Genomic DNA, 20,279 nt, shown 5'->3' with positions numbered 1-20,279 from the left:
GAGAGGGAGGGAGGGGGGAGAAAGAGAAAGAGGAAGAGAAAAAAAAGAAAAAGAGAAAGAGAAAGAAAAAGAGAGGGAATCTATAGAATCTGCAGTTCTAGTATGCGCTATATTACGTTCTCTTTCTCCTTCTCTCCCTTGTGTACTTTATACAATGTTGTACTGGACGAAACCCATTATCGTAAAAGCAAAACAAAAACAGTAACCCTCCGTGTGCCGTTACAGAATGCTCGTAGTCGGATCCTGGCTGCTAATTTGCGACACTGTAACCGTTATTCTCTAACATCGACCATGCTATTCGAGCAAAAAGGAACACAAAAAGTTCACCAACGTGATCTGTCCTAAATCTACTTCAATTCGAGACAAATTGGATATATTACAAATCAAAAGAAATATATGATCTTTTGTTAATGGATATCGATAACGGCAACTTCCACTTCCAAACATGTTTCAATAGGATAAATGAAAGTACAAGAGAAGGAATGTAAACCATTATCGTAAAAGCAAAATAAAAACAGAACATTTCGATTAGTCGTTACGAAAGGAACTCTTGAAAATCATCTTACGCTAAAAATCCTTTGAAATTCGTGTCTAGTACACGTTTGTACCATAGTTCCTCGAGTATAACAATATTAACGTTCGAATATAACACTTAGCAAGTTCGATTCATTACTTATCGAATACCGAATACTGCATAGAAACTATACGTTCGAACATGAACGTTTCGTAACATCACTTTGTTCTATCTGCTATATCGTACAATTAACTTGCACAGTTTCCATCCTTACTAGAGCAAAAGAAACGTTAATATTATAATCCAATCTATGTATGTGTGTCTACGTATGTTTGTATGGATTATGCAACGACTCTTGAATTAATTTTATCATTTTAATTTATTGGTCTCATTCATGCAAAAAACGAAAGAGAGAGAAAGGAAATTGAAAGTAAAAGAGACATTGCCGATGTGTCGATTATTTTAAATTATATTCGAGGCACATAAGAACATCATTGATAAATAGCTTGATATAAAATTGAAATAATACTTTAATATCTTTCTTATGTCGTTTTTATCACACTACGTAGCTACGTATGTAAAAGCCAATTGAGATCAAAAAAACTTATTTCACGTCTTTCATCCGACATCTTGCACGTTCATTCGTTCGTACTAGCATACTCTTCTATCAGCAAAACGGGAGACCTACAATTACCAATATAACGTTCGTTTCTTTTCGCCCTATGTGATAAAGTAACTAACTTCATGTTAAACTTTTTATGATTGAATTAATAACACAAGAAATTTTATCTAAAAGGTAAGCGAAAAAAATGTAATATTAATTTTCCCCTTGTAAAAAAATTGCACGGGTAAGATTTCTTAGTAAGATAAAAAAATTTGAATATTTTTATTATTACGGATTAATTTATACCTATAAACATGTACATATATATATATGTATATGAAAGCGAATACTATGCTATACTATGTTTTTATACTAAACATACGATCTCAAATAAATGTCTACGAATATGTGAATAATGAAAATAGCACGACGATACACTAGGAGTAGGAACGTTCAAGCGTTACGTTCGATTTATCGAAGAGAACGGAAGAAAAAAGAATAAAAGTGATCTCTGGATGAAAATCATAAATGTGTTAGTATGCTAAGAACCAAAATGCTCACTACAATATTTGCCGAGCTTCTAAATTATTAAACACAATGCGAAGGGTCCAAATACACAAAAGAGAAACGCTTTGGCGTTTTACCCTCTTTTCTATGGTTTTTTCTTTTTTCCCTATCTTTTTTATAGAAACATCAATCCTTACTCGGCAAGAAAAGATCGTCGAGTGTGCCGATATCTATGAAGGGGAAGGAAAGTAGGTGAATCGGTGATACCGCAGATCAAGCAGGCCAATAAACACCCGCTTGAGATATTCCTTCAGATTTGCCAGGAAAAAAGTGGCGAGGAGACCAAAAAGGAAAAAAGAAAAGAAAAAAGGTCGGCTTTCGTTACTCCGTCGGACGGACTCGTAAATCTTTGGCAAACACTACACGTTTCTATCTAAAAAACGAACTACTCTACTATATTTCCTTGTCCTTCTGGTTTATTAACATCTAAGTTCGTTGTTCGCCTGTCACAACAAGACGAAAAGCTGTACGTAAAGCTGTTCTTTTAACTTCTACAACGTAAATTTTTTTTTTCCTTCGACATTACAGCGTAAATAATAAAATATTTTTTCTTAAAACTATAAAATAATAATATATGAGAAATACAATGCATTATCAAAAATATTATTTAACATAAAACGTTTTTCAATTTTTATTCCGTGATATACATAGAGGCAAACATGTGTCTTTAACTTACATCTATTGAAAATTTGGTCTATATAATTCACATAATTGATAAAAGTAGAGAGATAATAATTTCAGGAATTGCATCCAATTCGTTCGGTCTCGAACGAGTAAATTTTCGCTACGTCCGGGAGGAGGAACTCATTTCGAGTAATAATTCTGCATCTGGAAAATCTAGTAAGTTCCATCGATCTATAAAGCAGATCCCGTAATCGTATTGCCGCGTATTTCTACGACAACATCGTGATCTGTGTTCTACTATGTAGCGCATCGAAAAGAGAAGGCATAAAGTTGATAAAAAGATAGAAATAGAAAGAGAGAAAGAGAGCGAGAGAGAGAAGGGAAGAAGAAAAGAGAAGAGAAAGAGAAGATACGAATCCGAGGATAACAGTGAAAAAATAGAAAAAGGAAAAGAAAAAAGAAACGAAAGAACTTCTTTCGTGTCGTTGCGCTCGGTAAAATCAATTTTCCTCGTGGCGTCTTTCTCGTTCGCTCGTTCGCGACCCCATTTGCTGACCATGAGAGATCATACATGAAATCCTGCTGCGGTTTTCTTTGGCTCGCATCAGTCGATTTTACAGATTTTTCGGATTCTCGCAAGTATAAAAAACGAAAACCCAAATCTGTTCTATCGCGTAAGAACAAATGAGAAAACAGCGGCAATGGTAAAAATTTTGTTTCCTCGGAAACTATCGTTGGATTGCTTCGTCAATTAGCGTTTTTTATGGATTTATCATTCTAATTGACAGAATTGACAGAAAGTGCCATTCGAATAAATATCATTCCTTTATACAAATAATGAAAAAGTCGTTATTTTTATGACAATTTCCAGTAAGTCTGATTAAAGAATCTCTCTCTCTCTCTCTCTCTCTTTCTCTCCTCTCTCTAACGGATAGAATGAAAATAAGTCGATATTTTTGTCGATGAAATAGCGGGATTTATATGAGCATTTGCTTAAAAAATATGAAATAGAACTTTTGTTCTCGTTACTTTATATCAAAGCGTTTTTTTATACAGATTCTGGCATTATATTTCGATATTTATACGGACATTTGCGATTCAACATATGGAAATGTGCCTATGCTAAAAATATTGTCATTCATTACGACTATCCAGTCTTCGTTCTTAATCGATAAACTGAAACAAAAGTGAAAAATCTACCTGATAATTGAACTTTAATGCAATGATATCAGAAATCCAAAAAAAGACTAACTCTCGAAGGAACATGACAGAAACAAAGATAAGGAACAAGAAACTTCCAAAAAATAAAGTCAACTCCTTACCGTCGAAGATCAAATTTTCTCTCTCAAAGGAAAAAAGAAAATATCATATGCCTCCTATCGCGTTCATTCATCTTTTTCTGAAGTTTTGTGATCATAATTCACTTCACCAGATGAATCCAAAATCATCGCTTATATATTCGATTGTATATTCCATCATCGTTATCACGATCTCGGATATTCAAAAAAACAAGCAATTTTTTTAGCTCGACATTGATAACATTTTTGTCACTACATCGAGATGACCCTGAACGATTTAAACCGTCTGTGGAATTCGGCCAACGACATTTCTCTTCCAACGTCTAACGATACTCAAAAAAGTTTCTTCAACACCAAGAAAGACGGCGGCAGGAACTTCACTAGACTAACACACGATGATCTATTCCAAACAACAAGAAAAGCTGAAGCTGCAAAGAAATGCAAAAGAGAAAGAGAGAGAGAGAGAGACAGAGAGAGAGAGAGAGAAAGAGAGAGAGAGAGAGAGAGAGACAGAGAGAGAGAGAGAGAGAGAGACAGACAGATAGACAGACAGACAGAAAAATAGAAATAGAGAAAGAGAAATAGATAGTAAGAGGAAGAGAAAGTAAAGAGTGGTGGTAGGAGCTGGAAAAAGAAAAATACAGGACCGAGATCTCGTCTGAGCCTATTGTTGATCCTTTGTTTCGTACAGCAAGAGGACGCGAAAAACGCGGATATCACAAAACAATGCAGCAGCCTCGAGCAACATGAAGCAAAGAGAGGGGAAAGAAGTTGAATAGAGAGGAAGGAAAGAAAAAAAATGGAAGGGAGAAAGAGAGAAGAAAACAGAAGGACGAAAAGCAAGACGGCGGGGGTAAAAGAAAGTAACAGAGATATAGAAGTAGAGTGACAGAGAAGAAAAGAAAAAGAAAAAGGGAGAGAAGAAAGGTATCGTTCAAGTCATAGTAGCTAGTGGAAAAACGCCGACGTTCCAAGCCGTTTCGTGCTCCGATTCAATAAGGAATTCTTGACGCGAAAGAGAGAAGTATCGAGAGAAAGAGAAAGAAAGAGAAATAAAAGAAACAGAAAAAGAAACAGAGAGAGAGAGAGAGAAAAAGAAAGAAAGAAAGAAAGAGAGAGAACATTTGGTTTCAAAATCAAGCGCCGCTTCCAGTTGCCAAAACCTCGACAATGAATCGATAGTCCAGTAGGTCACGTTGATATGGAAAACTGTGCCAAAGTCTGTCTTTTCTGTCGAGCCACTAGCACGTCTATCTCTCTCTCTCTCTCTCTCTCTCTATCTATCTCTCTCTCTCTCTCTCTCTATCTCTTTCTCTCTCTCTCTCTCTCTCTTATTGTTTTTGTTTTTTTCCTATATGCGTGCACTCTTGATCGGTCACTAGTATCCTCTCTCTTTCTTTCTTTCTCTCTCTCTCTCTCTGTCACTCTCTTACTCTCATTTTTTCCTTTCCGTCCTTCATCCGTCGTCATCGCCACAACTAGCACGAGAGCATCGTTACATGAACGTACTCCTTCCTTTTACAGTACACCCCTTTATCGCCATTTCAACTAGGAGTGCCAAAAACATGCGGGACATTCGACCTCCAAACGATTCGTCAAAGGATCGAACGGTGACCGCAAAATGGACGAGAATGATCGTCACAAGCTTCGGTTACAGGTGATCAACTACAAAAAGCTTCCTTCTCATCTGTGGTACGGGAGAAAAAAAAATAATCAGAGTACTGTGTGCCAATCCACTGTTCGATCAAATAAAAGAAAAGAAAAAAAGTATCGATGACAAGACGTTTGTTATCGATGAGTCAGATCTCTGACGATACCTCGAAAATCGCTGCTTTCGCTTAGACCGAGCAATACCAGCCAGATTGCATGAAAGAAAAAGAGAGAAAAATAGAGAAAAAGAGAAAGAGGAAGACAAAAAGAAGGAGAGAGAGAGAAAAAGATACTTCTCGTTCGGCCTCGATTTACGGGCGATTATTTGCAGTCGTCGCGTTGTTTGGCTGGCGGGAAATTCAAAAAACCCGTACGAAAAGGGCAAAGATAAATATTGCGAGAAAAATCTATACCATACGTTTCGTAATTATTAACTCGTATGAATATATTTTTATACGTTTTTGTTTGATAAATGATGAGATGATAAATATCTTTCATCGTCGTCATCATTTTAACATAAAGATTTCTCGATGATGTACATAAGTCATCGATAAGAAATAATTTGAGAAGTTAGAACGCAGAAGAAAGGATTGTTCGACTATTTGTCATAATTCAGTTTATGAGATGTCCAATAAAAGCTCTCGAACGTGATGTGAAGCGACTAAAAGGAAAAAGGATTCGGAAGGATATGGATCCTTCTCTCCATCATCGAAAGGATCCTCTTTGAAGTCAATACTTTGCGGTGCGACCCTACTACCATCGAGACTTTATCTGCTCGTATGTGTTTACATGAAAAATGGTTCGATGATCGGTGCATCAATGGCAACGACGACAGCAGCAAGCCCAAAACAATTTTCTAGTTCATCTCGGAAGGTTAGTCGAGTGTGATCGCAAGATTGTATAAAAAAAATACGAGAGAGAGAGAGAGAAAGAGAGAGAGAGAGAGAGATCTATTGGATAAATAGTCTAGTCACGATTAGATTCAAGAGATCCACGCTAATGAATGTCCAATAAAAGGAAATTGATTTGTTGATTCTCTCAACCGTTTCTACTTAAGATTAATCCTTTGAGATCTTACCGTTTATCTAAATCAAGTAAAGTTTACGATTCGTTAGACTCAAAAGTAGACAGTGAGTTATTTTTCCAAGACCATCCATAATGTCCTTAGTTATATGCTAAAAAAAAAGCTCTCGAACAAGAAAAAAAAGGAACATTTAAATAAATCTATTAACGAGAACCAAGCTCATTAAGATCGCAGAAAAAACTATTGATAAATTAATATATCTTTGTACTTCTATCGCGTTAAATTTTATTAATCATTGGAAGAAATAAAATTCACGGATAATGCTTTCTATTACCATTTTATTACGTACGCGTTAATAAAAGGCAAGGGAAATGGGTTCTTTCGTATCAAGTAAAAAATTAATGCTCACGATGACGCATACGTATTAATAAAAAGAAAATTTTATAACGTTATATGTGTGTGTACTATCAAATGTGTCCCATATTTCAATCTTACATTAATACGATACATTTTTATATTATTTCAAACGAAATTTCTAATTTCTGATAGAAACTCAATAAGAATTCTAATAAAGATCAGATTCCGCAACAAGTTAATGCAGTGAAAACAAAGCTGCAGAGAAAAGTTTCGACAGGAAAGAATTCAGCAACCGAGTGACCGTCCTTGGCTTGGTAATACACCACTATGTAACCGAATCGATATATTCGAAATGCTCGAGAAAAACTACTTCCAAGTCAATGACCTCGTGTGATTCAAATGATTCGATGCGATGAAAAAAATCACAAAAGAAAACAAAAAGAAAAAACTTTTTAACATTACTTATTCGCAAAAACGAATTAGGTAAGATGATCTTGGGGCATATTTTTCATGTATTAAAGAAAATAATGAGTGCATTCATTATTAATTATTCTATAGAATCAATTTCCCAAGCTTGGAAATTCGCGTTTTCACGGCAGCCTTCAAATTTTCGACGTCGCAGCTATATCATTGAATTAATAGCTGTGATTGTGCCAATCCGCATTAATTCCCCTTCTTACGGTAGAACGTCTTTCCCAGATCGACCTTTGTTCTTAAAGTAAGCTCACAACCACAATACCACCATTGATCCGTATACCTCCTAGCCACAACGTTTGAAGGCGGTACGGCAATTTATACCCGTAGAAATCAAATGGACTGAACAAACCTTCGATGTGCGATAGAAATACGTTCCGTCTAGATTTTTCCCTTTTCTCCATCTTACGTTTATTCATCCCCTTCTGCTCGTTCTCTCTTTATTCCTCTCTCTCTCTCTTTCTCTTTTATTTTACTTTCTTTAAAAAAATTAATTAAAAAGTATACTCTGATAGATATCGAAATAGAAGAAAATGTTTCCATAAAGTTAGATAGTTTAAATTAAACGACTACTTGATATGTTCTTCGTCAGAGGAAAGAGACAAAATTTCCTGCCAAGAATTCATCGAATGCCTTCGCGAAAGTTGATCAATGTCGATTTTCGAAGTGCACGACGCAAACGTTCGTTCTACTCATAAACTTAGTCTGGTCCGGTAGATAGTCGAGGACAAAGGAACCTTTCACCCTTAAAAGGAACTGATCGAGCGTGACGCGGAGACCAAACCTTTTTCGCGTGCGCCCGTGCGCTTGCCTGCCTTTTATCGGATAACCATAAGTTGCATGGATCGGACCGTACTTCTTTCTACGTCTTTAACCTTCCTCCAAACTTCCCGAACACGTCGATCATATCGTGATACTCTTTTCGTCTGCGTCTTCTCAATAGAGAAGAAGAATAGAATCTAAAAAGGACCGAGGAAGTCTCTACTAGACCTCGGTTGCTCCATCATCTATCCTACGATGAACTTCCTTGGATAGAATATTATCGGTTCGTAATCGATCTAAAAAAGTTTTCGCTACGATTTCCAACTGACGTTATAAAATGAACATATATTTTATCGTTATTTCCTTGTGCTCTGAAAAGACTAATGATCTAAATGTTTTGAATTTTTATAAGTACACATTTGAATTTATATATATATATATATATATATATATATATATATACGTGCACGCGCGCACACACATATACATATCAATTCCTATGTATTTATACCTTTATATATTGAGCATTACACAATAGCGAAAAAGTTACATTTCCATAAAGTAGTCTCGTTGAAAAATTTTATCGCGACGCACTTCACAGCATAATGTCACGCTATTCCATTAGGTGATAACGTTTATATATACGTACAATATGGTGGATCTCGTTGGTACGATACAACAAAGACAACTACGTTTCGCCCTCTATTCTTGCACGCATACTCGTTCCCGAGTCCGGTACGCATTCTTGGTTCATAATGCGCCACAATATGTCCGTATCGATCCGCATGATTTTAGACACTTTTGAAAAAGCCAAACGCGCGTGGAAAATACTTTTCTAGAATTAGTGACCTTCAACTTCGATTATAGTAAATAATAGTTATCGGATCGAATGAATTTACTCTAAAATTGTATGTAAAAGAAAAAAAAAGGAAAAAGATATGGAAATATAAATTTTGGCGATACAATGCACAAAGATGCCCTAATTATATCAATTTACTATACAACTACGTACTATAATGGTCTATAGCAATCATCATAGTTAATCTGTTGCTAGAAATATCAATTTTTCGTAGGAATTGATAAATCTTTAAATCTACGACAAAGTAACGCAATGATTTTTTATACAACTATTTTACGGAAGGAACTAAATATAAATATTAATATAATAATTAAATATAAATAATTGTTCGATATCGATAAAAATGATAAATCACGAAATTTTTCATTGTTTTTTGAGAAAATAAAATTAAGCAGTTGCTTTTGTCTTTATTAGGTTTAAGTCTGCGATGTAAGAGCATGCAACAAAGAAAAACTAGTTACTACTTTGAGCTCGTAAACTTGTTGCACTTAAATGTAAGCGTCATTAAACTAGTATTCTTTCTCTGACCGCTAAAATCGTATACAAACTGAAGTTTAAATGACTAGATAAAATCGAATTTCGAAACTTTAATTGTTCTCTCTTAACAGGCTTATTTTAATTCTCACAAAACTCTTTAAAGTTCCGATCTCGTCTTCATCGTATACCAACTTTAACATTACAAACAATTTAGAAAGTTTACGAACAATAAAAGCGACAGAAAAGTTTGAGAACTTTTGATTTGTAAAGAATTATCTTGTCATTGAGTGAATCAGAAGAACTAAACGATCTTTTTAATATTATAATAAATATAATGGCAGTTGTAAAAAGAAAAAAAAACAAGAACGGTTTTACGAGCTTACGATTGTCATCATAACATTAGTATTACGCGACTAATTATTCTACTAAAATCTCTCGTAACTCACACACAAATTCATTATTTTAATTACTGCATATCATAATTACTATGTCCATATTGAATCCACAAGATACTACTGGGATTTCCAACGAATGAATGAAGTGGAAATTTATGAAATAAAAACAGATAATAAACAATGATTAGCTTCGTATCTATTAATATAAATTATTTTCATTATTTTTCAATTATAATGTCACATTATCAATATAACATTTTCGTAAAAAAACAACAAGCTGAAATATTATCGTAATTTATATATATAGGTATCTAAAAAAAGAGAACGAGAATCTTTGTATTCTTTGTAAGTTCGTCATTCTTACGATCTATTAAATGTAACGATAATGTTTGAGTTTCTTTCAATCTTCAGCATCACACGTGATCCAGTTCATTCCCCGAGCACAGAGAAACGGAGAACACGTCTCTCTTTGCGCCCTTAAAAAGAAGTCGAGCATGATGCAGAGATTGAGACTCTTTTTGTCGGTTCCGCTCAGCCGACTTCTACTGGATAGCAATAAATTCCGCAGATCAAAGCATCTTTCTTTTTTCCTAGTCGTCGATCTCTTCGTTCTCCTCGTCGGCGTCGTCGACGAAGGCATACACGAGTACGACGACGACGACGACGACGACACAACGACGTCGTTGAGGTCGATGTTGGATATCTTCTATGTGGTGGTATCCCTTTACCATGAGATTCCGTAATGGCGAGCGGCCATAACGGGTAAAGCTGCACCGAGAAAAGTTTGGCAGCGAAACGATGCACTTGGGAACGACGTACCTTCCTGTATCCCCACCTCTATCTACTTTTTCCTATAACTTCCTTTCGAGAATATATATGTACGAATGTATTTATCTATGTGTACACACATATACGTATGTATAATACGTCTAGTTTTTCAACGAACACCAACAACGAAGGAAAACCACGAAGAAGACTATCCTAACGTTACGGAGGGAATTCTGTGAGACAAAATAGCAGGAATTCCGAGTGCAGTAAGAACACATGACTCTTTCGGGATATTACTACGCGACATCGAAGTTACTCGTGCTGGAATATTTTCCTCTTTGAGTCTGATGTCCATCAGTTCGTATCCTCGTCTCTTCCCGAAAAGAAAAATACACGATAAAACGTGAGATTTTTCTCCGAAAAGATTGAAGATAAATCGTAAAAATATCCTTGAACATTTTTATAATGCGTGGTAAAGAAAAAGATTTCAACGAACTGATCTCTGCTATTTCCTATATGCAACATCGACAGCAAAATCAACATCGCGTCATAATCTTATAGAAATCCTAAAACACCGTTTTATATATGGAACACCGTACATATATACATTTGTATGTATCTATTATCTTGAGAATTGAAATCAAATTATACGAAGTCGTAACATAAACCAAAAAATAATACTAATTCTAAAAAGGTTCTAATATATACATTAGCACAACCTAATTAATATCTTACAAAGCTTCATCTTACAAATTTAATTAATTTTAAAATCATTTGCAAGATATTTATCTCATAATCGATAAAAACAAACAACTAATTTCCAAAGAAAGGATCTCAGAAAGATCAAAATTGGATCTCTCTTAAGTTGCGAAATATTCGTCTCGTGCTTGAAATATCTACACGTTTTTCATCTACGCATTCACTTCTCGATGTTCATAGTACGCAACCGAATCGATCCGCATGACGTGAAACAGAAAGAGACAGACAGAGAGAGAGAGAGAGAGAAAGAGAGAGAGAGAGAACGAAAAAGGGAGCGCGAAAAACGTATAAATGGAAAGGAAAAGAAAGATAAAGAAGGTGGATGGGAGAAAGAGAAAGAGAAAGAGAGAAAGCAAGAGCCATTTTCCGAGAGGGAGAGTCGAAAAGAAACGAGTACCAGTGGGAGTCAGTGACCTTTGACGTTCCTGGAGACAGGAGTCGTTGCAAGTTTCATGCACCCACCGCCTTTTCCTTTTCATCGGCCCGCATGGTATGGCCCGCACTACTCCGAAGGCCATACGTTATCGACCTTCCAAACACCCGCAGGGAGAGCTTACTTCTGGCGTTGACGAGTTAATTTTAATTTCCCTTGGAACTTCGTCGACATATCGACAACCGACCGAGACTCGATACTACTACTACTTTACTACTACTCCTACTGCTACTATGACTACTACTACTAAGTACTAGTAGTACTTCTACCGACCCTGCTCCTGTTACTACATACTAGCCATTCATCGAGTTAAATGTCACGACGGATCCTTTTTTGTCGATTCTAAAGCTCGCTCGAAAGAAACCGCTTGTTCAACCGTTCGCTCTTAAGCGAAACTTTTTAAACCACGATGCAAGTAACTTTCTCCTTTTTAAAATCTACTTATACATATGTTCGTAATTTTTAAATAATTATGTGCGTCCTCATGCGTTAGGCACGTAGGATATCTTTCATGAGATAACAATATTAATTGTAATTTTAATACTTTATAAAAAAAATCTTGTCGGATATTATGTCTTTAAATTAACAGTGCACTCATCAAAATCCTTGGAGAAAACATAGTCACATCAGTTACGAGCGTTCAAAACACTGAAGAAAACTTCGATGTTTTGTTTTTCTACTCGAGTACAAAAGTTTCGAAATAAGTATCTTATTCAATTAAAGTCCTGATAAAAATTTCACGAAGAAAATCAATGATTATCTGTTCATTAATGAACGTTCCATCATTTTAGATAATTTTCATTTTTAGTAACATTTAGTAGAGACGATAAACATGAACAAAGAGAAACATAAAACATTATGGAAATCGCTCGATCACTGTTCAAAGTTCCTATAAACAAAAAAAAAGCCTGTCTAATAAAAACATTGTCAAAAAGAACATCGAATAGCTTAAAAATTGATTCGTCTATTGAACTCCAAAAAATATTGATCCACTTATTCAAACGACCTGTGGCAACAGTGAGAAAGCCGGTTTATGTAAACAAATCCACTTATTAGCTGAAAAAAAACTGTGTCTAATAAAATGACAAATTATCATCGATGATTCATACTAAATAACTGTATCTTTCTTCCGCAATGAATAATAAAATGTTAAACGTCGATAAAAGTTTTCTCGAATCTTTTAACGATGGCAACAATCGATCTATCAACGAGCTAATAGTAGAAAATAAGTAGACAATATTTCGCGAAAACAAAATACTTTAGAAACACTTATTCTTATTTCATGCAATGTAAAGTTATCTTGTCTTAGGACTATCATCGCAAAATATATTACTTTTATATATGCGTACATATACGAAATGTATTAATTTGCCTTTCAGTCTCTCAATTACAAGGATGCTATAACCGCTTTCAAGAGATCTTGATAAGCGATACAGTTTATTCAATGCAGTCGACGACGACGATGTATCTCTTTGGCATCGAGTCTCAGATATCGTGTAATCTTCCATTTACCTTCTTCCGCTCGAGTTGATAGATCCTAGATTGCGAAAGAGGTAGCATAGTCGATAATAGTCGGATGCATATCACGAATAGCAAATTAGTAAAAGCACATTGCGCCGTTATGATGTTTTCTCAAAAGTGACGATGACAAAAGAGAGCATGTTAGAAGTTTATAGAAGACGAAAGGATAATCGATGATTATTCGACGAGTTTATATAGGATTCAAAATTTATTATATGTATAAGATTCTATCTTGACTTGGGGATCGGTGAAAGAATAAGGCATATAACCGAGAAAGAAGCAAGTGCACGATGATGATACGGAAGATTGGCATTGCTCGTCAAGAGAAATTGACGTCCGATCGATAAACCCACCCCTTTAACATGGCTGATAATTAAATTCTCCTACGAGAGTTACAGTGGATTGATGAACGATGGTTACCTACTCATATATTTCGGCTCACAACCTGACGCATCTCGAGCCGCGAGTCTCGTACCGTCGCTTTACCAATAACAATTGTTCGAGACAAAGGATCAAAAATGCGCGCAAAAATGCCGTTGGCCCTGATAAAAAGAGTTTGAAGCGGTAGGGATAAAGCAGAGTGACGCGCGACAACGGAGAATTATATATGCGAGTACAAGTAGCCCCGGAGAATATTTTTTACGGAAACTCGTATATGTATTCGGACCTTTATCATGCGATGCTACCACCTTTTTTGTTCTATCCTCGAGCGACATTAGATTGCAAGCCGTTTTTCCTAGAAAGGAGATATGCAGAATTCCTCGGCCAACTATTTGTTTATGTCACGAAGACCAATGCTTTTTGCAAACTTCTTGAGATTAGAGAGAACGAACAACGGCTCCCACCTTATATAGCTATGCAATATGTTAGACTAAAGAGAACTTACGTAATATTTTCCTTTTTTTCCTTTTTCTTTTTTCTTTTTTTTTTTTTTTCTTTTTTTTATAAGTTCACCGTATATAGTCAGAACATAGCTATCACAACTACGTTCCAATTTTTTTTCCGACGATTGAAATGTGCGAGAAAATGTCCGCGCATTCGCATTGAAAACTTTGAATGGGAAGTTATATAAATGATATACTTTGTTGATTACAAAACGTCTCCGAAATAGACAAAAGCAAACAAAGAAAAGAAACACATTTTGGATAAAAGGAAAACGCGAACTCGTCTTTCTTTTCCCTATATTTTACGAATACCTTTGTGAATTTCGATCTCCAAATATTTTCCTTATACCCTTTTACAATCGTTCGGGTTGGCGCTCTCAAATGCGCGTTCACAGTTCGCAATTAATTGCTTCTCCTAGTTCTGAAAACAATTATTATCGTTTGCCTTTGTTTCATATCTTTCGTTATACCAACAATTTTTCTTTTTTATCGTGGCACCACGAACATCACTCTCATTACATTCTAATATTGAATTTCATAGATGTATATTGTATAGATGTATATTAAATAAGATGTAATTGTAATAAATATTTTCTTTAAAATGAATTATAAGTAAAATTGTCCTTTTAAGTTAAGTTACAAACGAAATACATTGACAGAGTTGTTATGAAAAAAATAAAATGTAAAACATTACAAGTGTATATAACTACTTTGTATATGTAATATTCCAACGAGGGGGATATTATCAATATACTTTTTTTCACCAAGTAAATATGACATTTTTTCAACGTGTCGCGAAAGCAAACATCTAAATTTAGTCGGGTCAGCGAAATTTAAGTCACAGGGGGACTACCTTTATTATTAGCTCGAACGTCCTAGACGGATCGAACTGTCTGACATTTATTCTGGTATCCATTATCACAGGATCGGTCTCTTCGACACGGTCCAGTTACAGTAAGTTTATATAAATACAAATTAAGAAATTTCCAAACAATGTTATATGATTTACACTCGTTTTTGGCATACAGATGAAACCGGGTTGTAAGCAATAGTAACAAAAAATTAGCCGTCAGTAAACTCGTTTGTGATTTACATTGAGGATTCCACCATATTCTTCGTTCCAATCCTGTAACAACACTCCGTATTTCCCATGGGAATTATATTAACACTCTTGATCCTCGGTGAATTAAGAAAAATTCGTTGATCTTCGAATATCCAACAAATTTAACTATATGCGAAGAAATGAATTTTACGAGACCATAAATTGAATGAAAGAAACAGTGATACAAACAAACCTATGTATAAACTGTATATAAACTATATAGGTTTTCTGAAAAGTTTCTTTCGCTATCTGCATACAGCTGCTTTATCTGGCAGTGTTTAAAAACAAAAGAAACTTTCGAAATAACCACATTATAATATATTAGAAGCTAATAAAAATCGAAGTTTTAAATATCAATAAATATAATATATAGGTATATACTCATTTTAAAATACAAAAAAATATTCAAAAGAAACCTAAAAAAAAAAATATTACTTAAGAATGATCATAACATCTAAAGAAAATGTTTCGTAGATACAGAAGCAGTAGCGCCTTTCCGACGCCTATAAGTCAGACGTTCTTTCCAGTCAACCAGTTTCAAATGAAAGGCTTCTTCTATTAATCAACAAATCGGCCAAGTTGACCCTCTCCTTACTTTTGGAAATTTTTCTGATTTCAACACTAACAGCCAACTTTTGACTTGCTCTGATCAATTATTTATATTTACTTAAAAATATTCGTTAATAAATATAATATTGATTAATCGTAAAAAAAGAAACAAGAAGGGCTAAGAATTTCCCTTTAAAAACTAAAGAAATGTACCTTAGATAATTATAGAAGAAACTGTTAACAAAAGTGATCGAAAAAATTAATTACGAAATTAGATCTGCTATTTAAATAAAAAATAAAGAAAACATTTAGATCGATCGATTAATTGATAAACATACTGCCGTAATAGGTAATAAGATTTTAGTTTACACAAATTTTCATTAATAATAGTCGATTAAAACACACTGCAAATTATTCAATCTTCTCTTAACGTCGGTTAACTTCATATATTGGGATAGCACTTTACAACCGCTTGCCTAGCTACGATGAGTAAGCAATTGGGTGAATGACATTTATTATGGTGTTGAACGGTACCACAAATTGAACTTTCCTTCCACGCGAACGACCCATACATATCCCCTCGGTATTCACAAACGAAAGGAATTTTTATCCCTTAGTTGAATCGATCCATCGAACGCTATTCAATTGATCCATTCGCAAGAATACCTTCAGGGACTACTCAAAAGCTTCGATTGTATGAATTCTATGAACCGGATGAAAATCTTCGGTTTGTCCATTTTCGGAAAAATATTGACAAATTTGTTGAACGTCCTATTAGAAAATTAAAATATTTGCACACTATCTTTCAAAGTTCACTTGAAATTTAACTTTACCTTATCAATTCACATCGACGATCTAGTGACTCTCATACACAGTAGCAAGGGGTGAGGTCACAGTTCGTGGCAAGACACAATAGCAAGTTGCTATGTTACGTCGGCTGCTCGGGGAAATAGTTTGGAACATTGTTAATCCGAAACCAATATATGCTGCCGCGAGGTATTTTCGCCGACAATAACCACTAGTGAGTGAGTGAATGAGAGAGAGAGAGAGAGAGAGAGAGAGAGAGAGAGAGAGAGAGAGAGAGAGAGAGAGAGAGAGAGAGAGAGGGAGGGAGATAAATAGAAAAAGGGAAATAGAGATAGGGAAAGAGAGAGGGGGGAGTAGTAGAGAGGGAAATAGTGATAGACAGAGAGAGAAAAAGAGAGAGAACATGATAAGCAGAATGAGAGAGATGAAGAGAGAAAGAAGAAGTTGTGAAAAGAAAAACGAGCCTTACGCGGTCACGAAACAGCAACGACGCAACGTTTGCAATTTTAATGACCCTTAACAGAAGATGACGAGTAAGAAAGAAGCCATCATCCCAGTCCCTTACTAGGATCATCCTCAATATTTTCAAAGTACTTTGCACTTTCTCTCTCTCTCTCTCTCTCTCTCTCTCTCTCTCTCTCTCTCTCTCTCTCTCTCTCTCTCTCTCTCTCTCTCTCTCTCTTTCTCTCTTTCTTATCCAAAATATCGACATTTTAAATTAGAAAGCTATCACGATACGTAGAATTTGACGTTTCGATAAAATATTTAAGAATATATCCATTCTTCGAATAAGATTTTTGTGAAGGCAAAGGAAGAAAAATAATAATAAAAAGAAGAAAGAAAAAAAAAAGAAAGAGGACGTAAAGTAGCTATATAATAGTGCATATACACGTGTATACATGTAGATATATTGTATATTTACGTGCACGTAGTTCGTACGTCGAATGACTCTCGTGCAGTGTCCTTTGCCTTTCAACCGGTCGATCGGCCACAAGTTCAATACGTCGCTTTTGCATACATCCATATATCACGATCGTAAATATATTTGTGTACGTTGCGTATGTATGTATGTATGTATGTATGTATGTATGTATGTATGTATGTATGTATGTATGTATGTATGTATGTATGTATGTATGTATGTATGTATGTATGTATGTATGTATGTATGTATGTATGTATGTATGTATGTATGTATGTATGTATGTATGTATGTATGTATGTATGTATGTATGTATGTATGTATGTATGTATGTATGTATGTATGTATGTATGTATGTATGTATGTATGTATGTATGTATGTATGTATGTATGTATGTATGTATGTATGTATGTATGTATGTATGTATGTATGTATGTATGTATGTATGTATGTATGTATGTATGTATGTATGTATGTATGTATGTATGTATGTATGTATGTATATATGTATGTATGTATGTATGTATGTATGTATGTATGTATGTATGTATATATGTATGTATGTATGCATGCATGCGTGTATATACGTGCGTGCGTGCGTGCGTGTATATACGTGCCTGTGTGCGTGCGTGTGCATGCGTGCGTGCGTGTATATACGTGCCTGTGTGCGTGCGTGTGCATGCGTGTGTAGCTTCACATGTAAACGAGAAATTGACGCGAGGATGACGTTTACGCAAAACGATGCAACGGGAATACGATGAACGTCGATTCTTAATCGATAGCAATATTTCTAACGGTGATAAAATGTGCATCGAGTACGATCGAAAGACGACGTTAGAAACGTTTGTGTATAAAATTCAAACGCTCGTATCAAGCGTGTAAATCGTTAAGGAAATAAAGGTCGAGGATGGAACGACCGGTCGAATGATGCGCTCTATGTCACACGTTCCCACGTTAACATAAACATCTTATCTACTTCTATTAATACTTATCCTATAATTACCATTTTTGTACCGACTACGTTATAACGGAGAAGCCCACATTCGTAAATGGCTTTCAACGTTAACGAGATATTTAATCGTCGTTGTCATAATATAAAGAAATTAGGTCAAACGAATGAATATCCAAACAGAATCATAAGAGTTAAGTTTATCGAGAATACACGTTTAATATTGTACTCCTGATCTTATCCCTTCGACAATTAATATTTTTATTTCTATAAGCTTCATTGATCCTACTTAAATTTTATTCGACAACCAGAAGAGACAGTTTTTTTTCAATGAACATAATACGATCCGTATCTCTAAACTTCGTTGCACCGCAATACTTTCTACCCCAGATAATATTCTCAATAGTTTACAATTACGTTAACTGAAAGGAAATGAACGATCACGTGCACACTTGTCTACCTAAATATACTTTTTATTTTTTATTAATTTTTCAAAGATAAAAAGAAAAATAGAAATCTTAGAAATGAATACATTTCTAACCATTATTATACGTAAGATAGAAACACATGAGAAACCTTTGAACTATGATTTTGTCGAAGGAATTTACTCGAGCTACTCGAAACAGCGTTCTTTTACTCTGTAAGATCCTAGCGATAACACTTTTTACCTTCGATTTATCGGAAAACTCGTTGCTGTGGGGTTAAACAAAGCTAACAATGAGTCTTTGAACGATGAAAAAACAAGACTTAGCGAGGCTATGTTGTTACACGTGAAGAAAGTAGCATTTTAAAATTAAATTAAAATTATTATCTATATGTTTGTCAATGTCAAATAAATTTTATATTGAACGATAAACGAAACTAATTTTTAAAGATTTCACTTTTTTTCACTTTCTCATTTAACCGATAAATTTTGAACATTCACGAGCGCCGATTTCGAACCTATGAATATTGAATAACGATTTACTGGCCTCTTTAACGGATCTTCACATGCATTTTAATGCGCTATCTCGAGGATGGTTTTAAAGCTACACAAAATAGCAGCTCGAAGAAATACGATCTCGTGTAAGGACGAACGATCGAGACTGATTAAATTCAACAAAAATACCCCCGTAGACCGTGGAAATATTTACGTAGCGCCGATTTTGCGCAGATCGCATTATCGTCCCACTTTGGTCCACTGACTGGAATCAACGTGATGATGAGACATGAAATACTTTCCTTTATCGAAAACACGATGCGTGACGTCAATACCGAAACAGACTGGCTGTCTTTATACTTTCGATGTCACCATCGATACTCACCCTAGAATATTTTTGCGACGAGAAATCGTTACGGATAAAGCTCCTAAATCGGAATACGATAAAGTATACGTCAATCTTAAAACATCGCCTATCTTCGACAATTTTTTCACGATTAACGGATCTATCTACGACTACATCAAATGTCAGATACATTACATTTTTTTGATGATAAAAATGGCACGTATTCCAGATGAATTCAGATATAATATTGCGATCAAGTAGATACGTATATGTCGGGAAAATCGTGGATTAATAATGACAGAAAAGGGGTAAAAAAAAATAAATAAATATATGTCGAACAGGAAATTCAGGCTATTTGAAGGTTTTATACTAGGTGAACATGATAGAGAACGTCGAAAAAATGGTTGGTATTAAAGGAGAAATATCATAAGGTATTCTAAAATCGGGTCGCTTACTAAAGCCAAATGCGTACTCTATAAACCCATGAGCCTGTATCCATGGGTATTGAAATTAAAACGTCTGTGAGATTGTTGATACGTACTACTACCTGGTAGATATATATGTACGACATTCGACGCGACTAACCAAATGCGCCAAAACATTTGTCAGAAGTTGATACTTCTCACGTAGAGAATCACATTGCATTTGACGCGACTTCGGAGAGCTTTAACGGGGTAGAGAGAAACAGAAGTCGATTGATCGTTGAGAAACTAG

The 20,279-nt window shown here is 35.1% G+C and overlaps 1 protein-coding gene across 4 annotated transcripts in view; it reads right to left on the bottom strand.

Annotated features, from left to right (window-relative positions):
* nAChRa7 (nicotinic acetylcholine receptor alpha7 subunit) overlaps positions 1-20,279 on the bottom strand; it is a 131,761-nt gene that overhangs the window by 106,763 nt on the left and 4,719 nt on the right. The gene's annotated exons all lie outside the window — the stretch shown is intronic.

Source organism: Vespa mandarinia, chromosome 10 (assembly GCF_050613455.1).
Source record: "Vespa mandarinia isolate Hongniang chromosome 10, ASM5061345v1, whole genome shotgun sequence".
NCBI lineage: Eukaryota > Metazoa > Arthropoda > Insecta > Hymenoptera > Vespidae > Vespa > Vespa mandarinia.
This window is presented reverse-complemented; position numbering and strand designations above follow the sequence as displayed.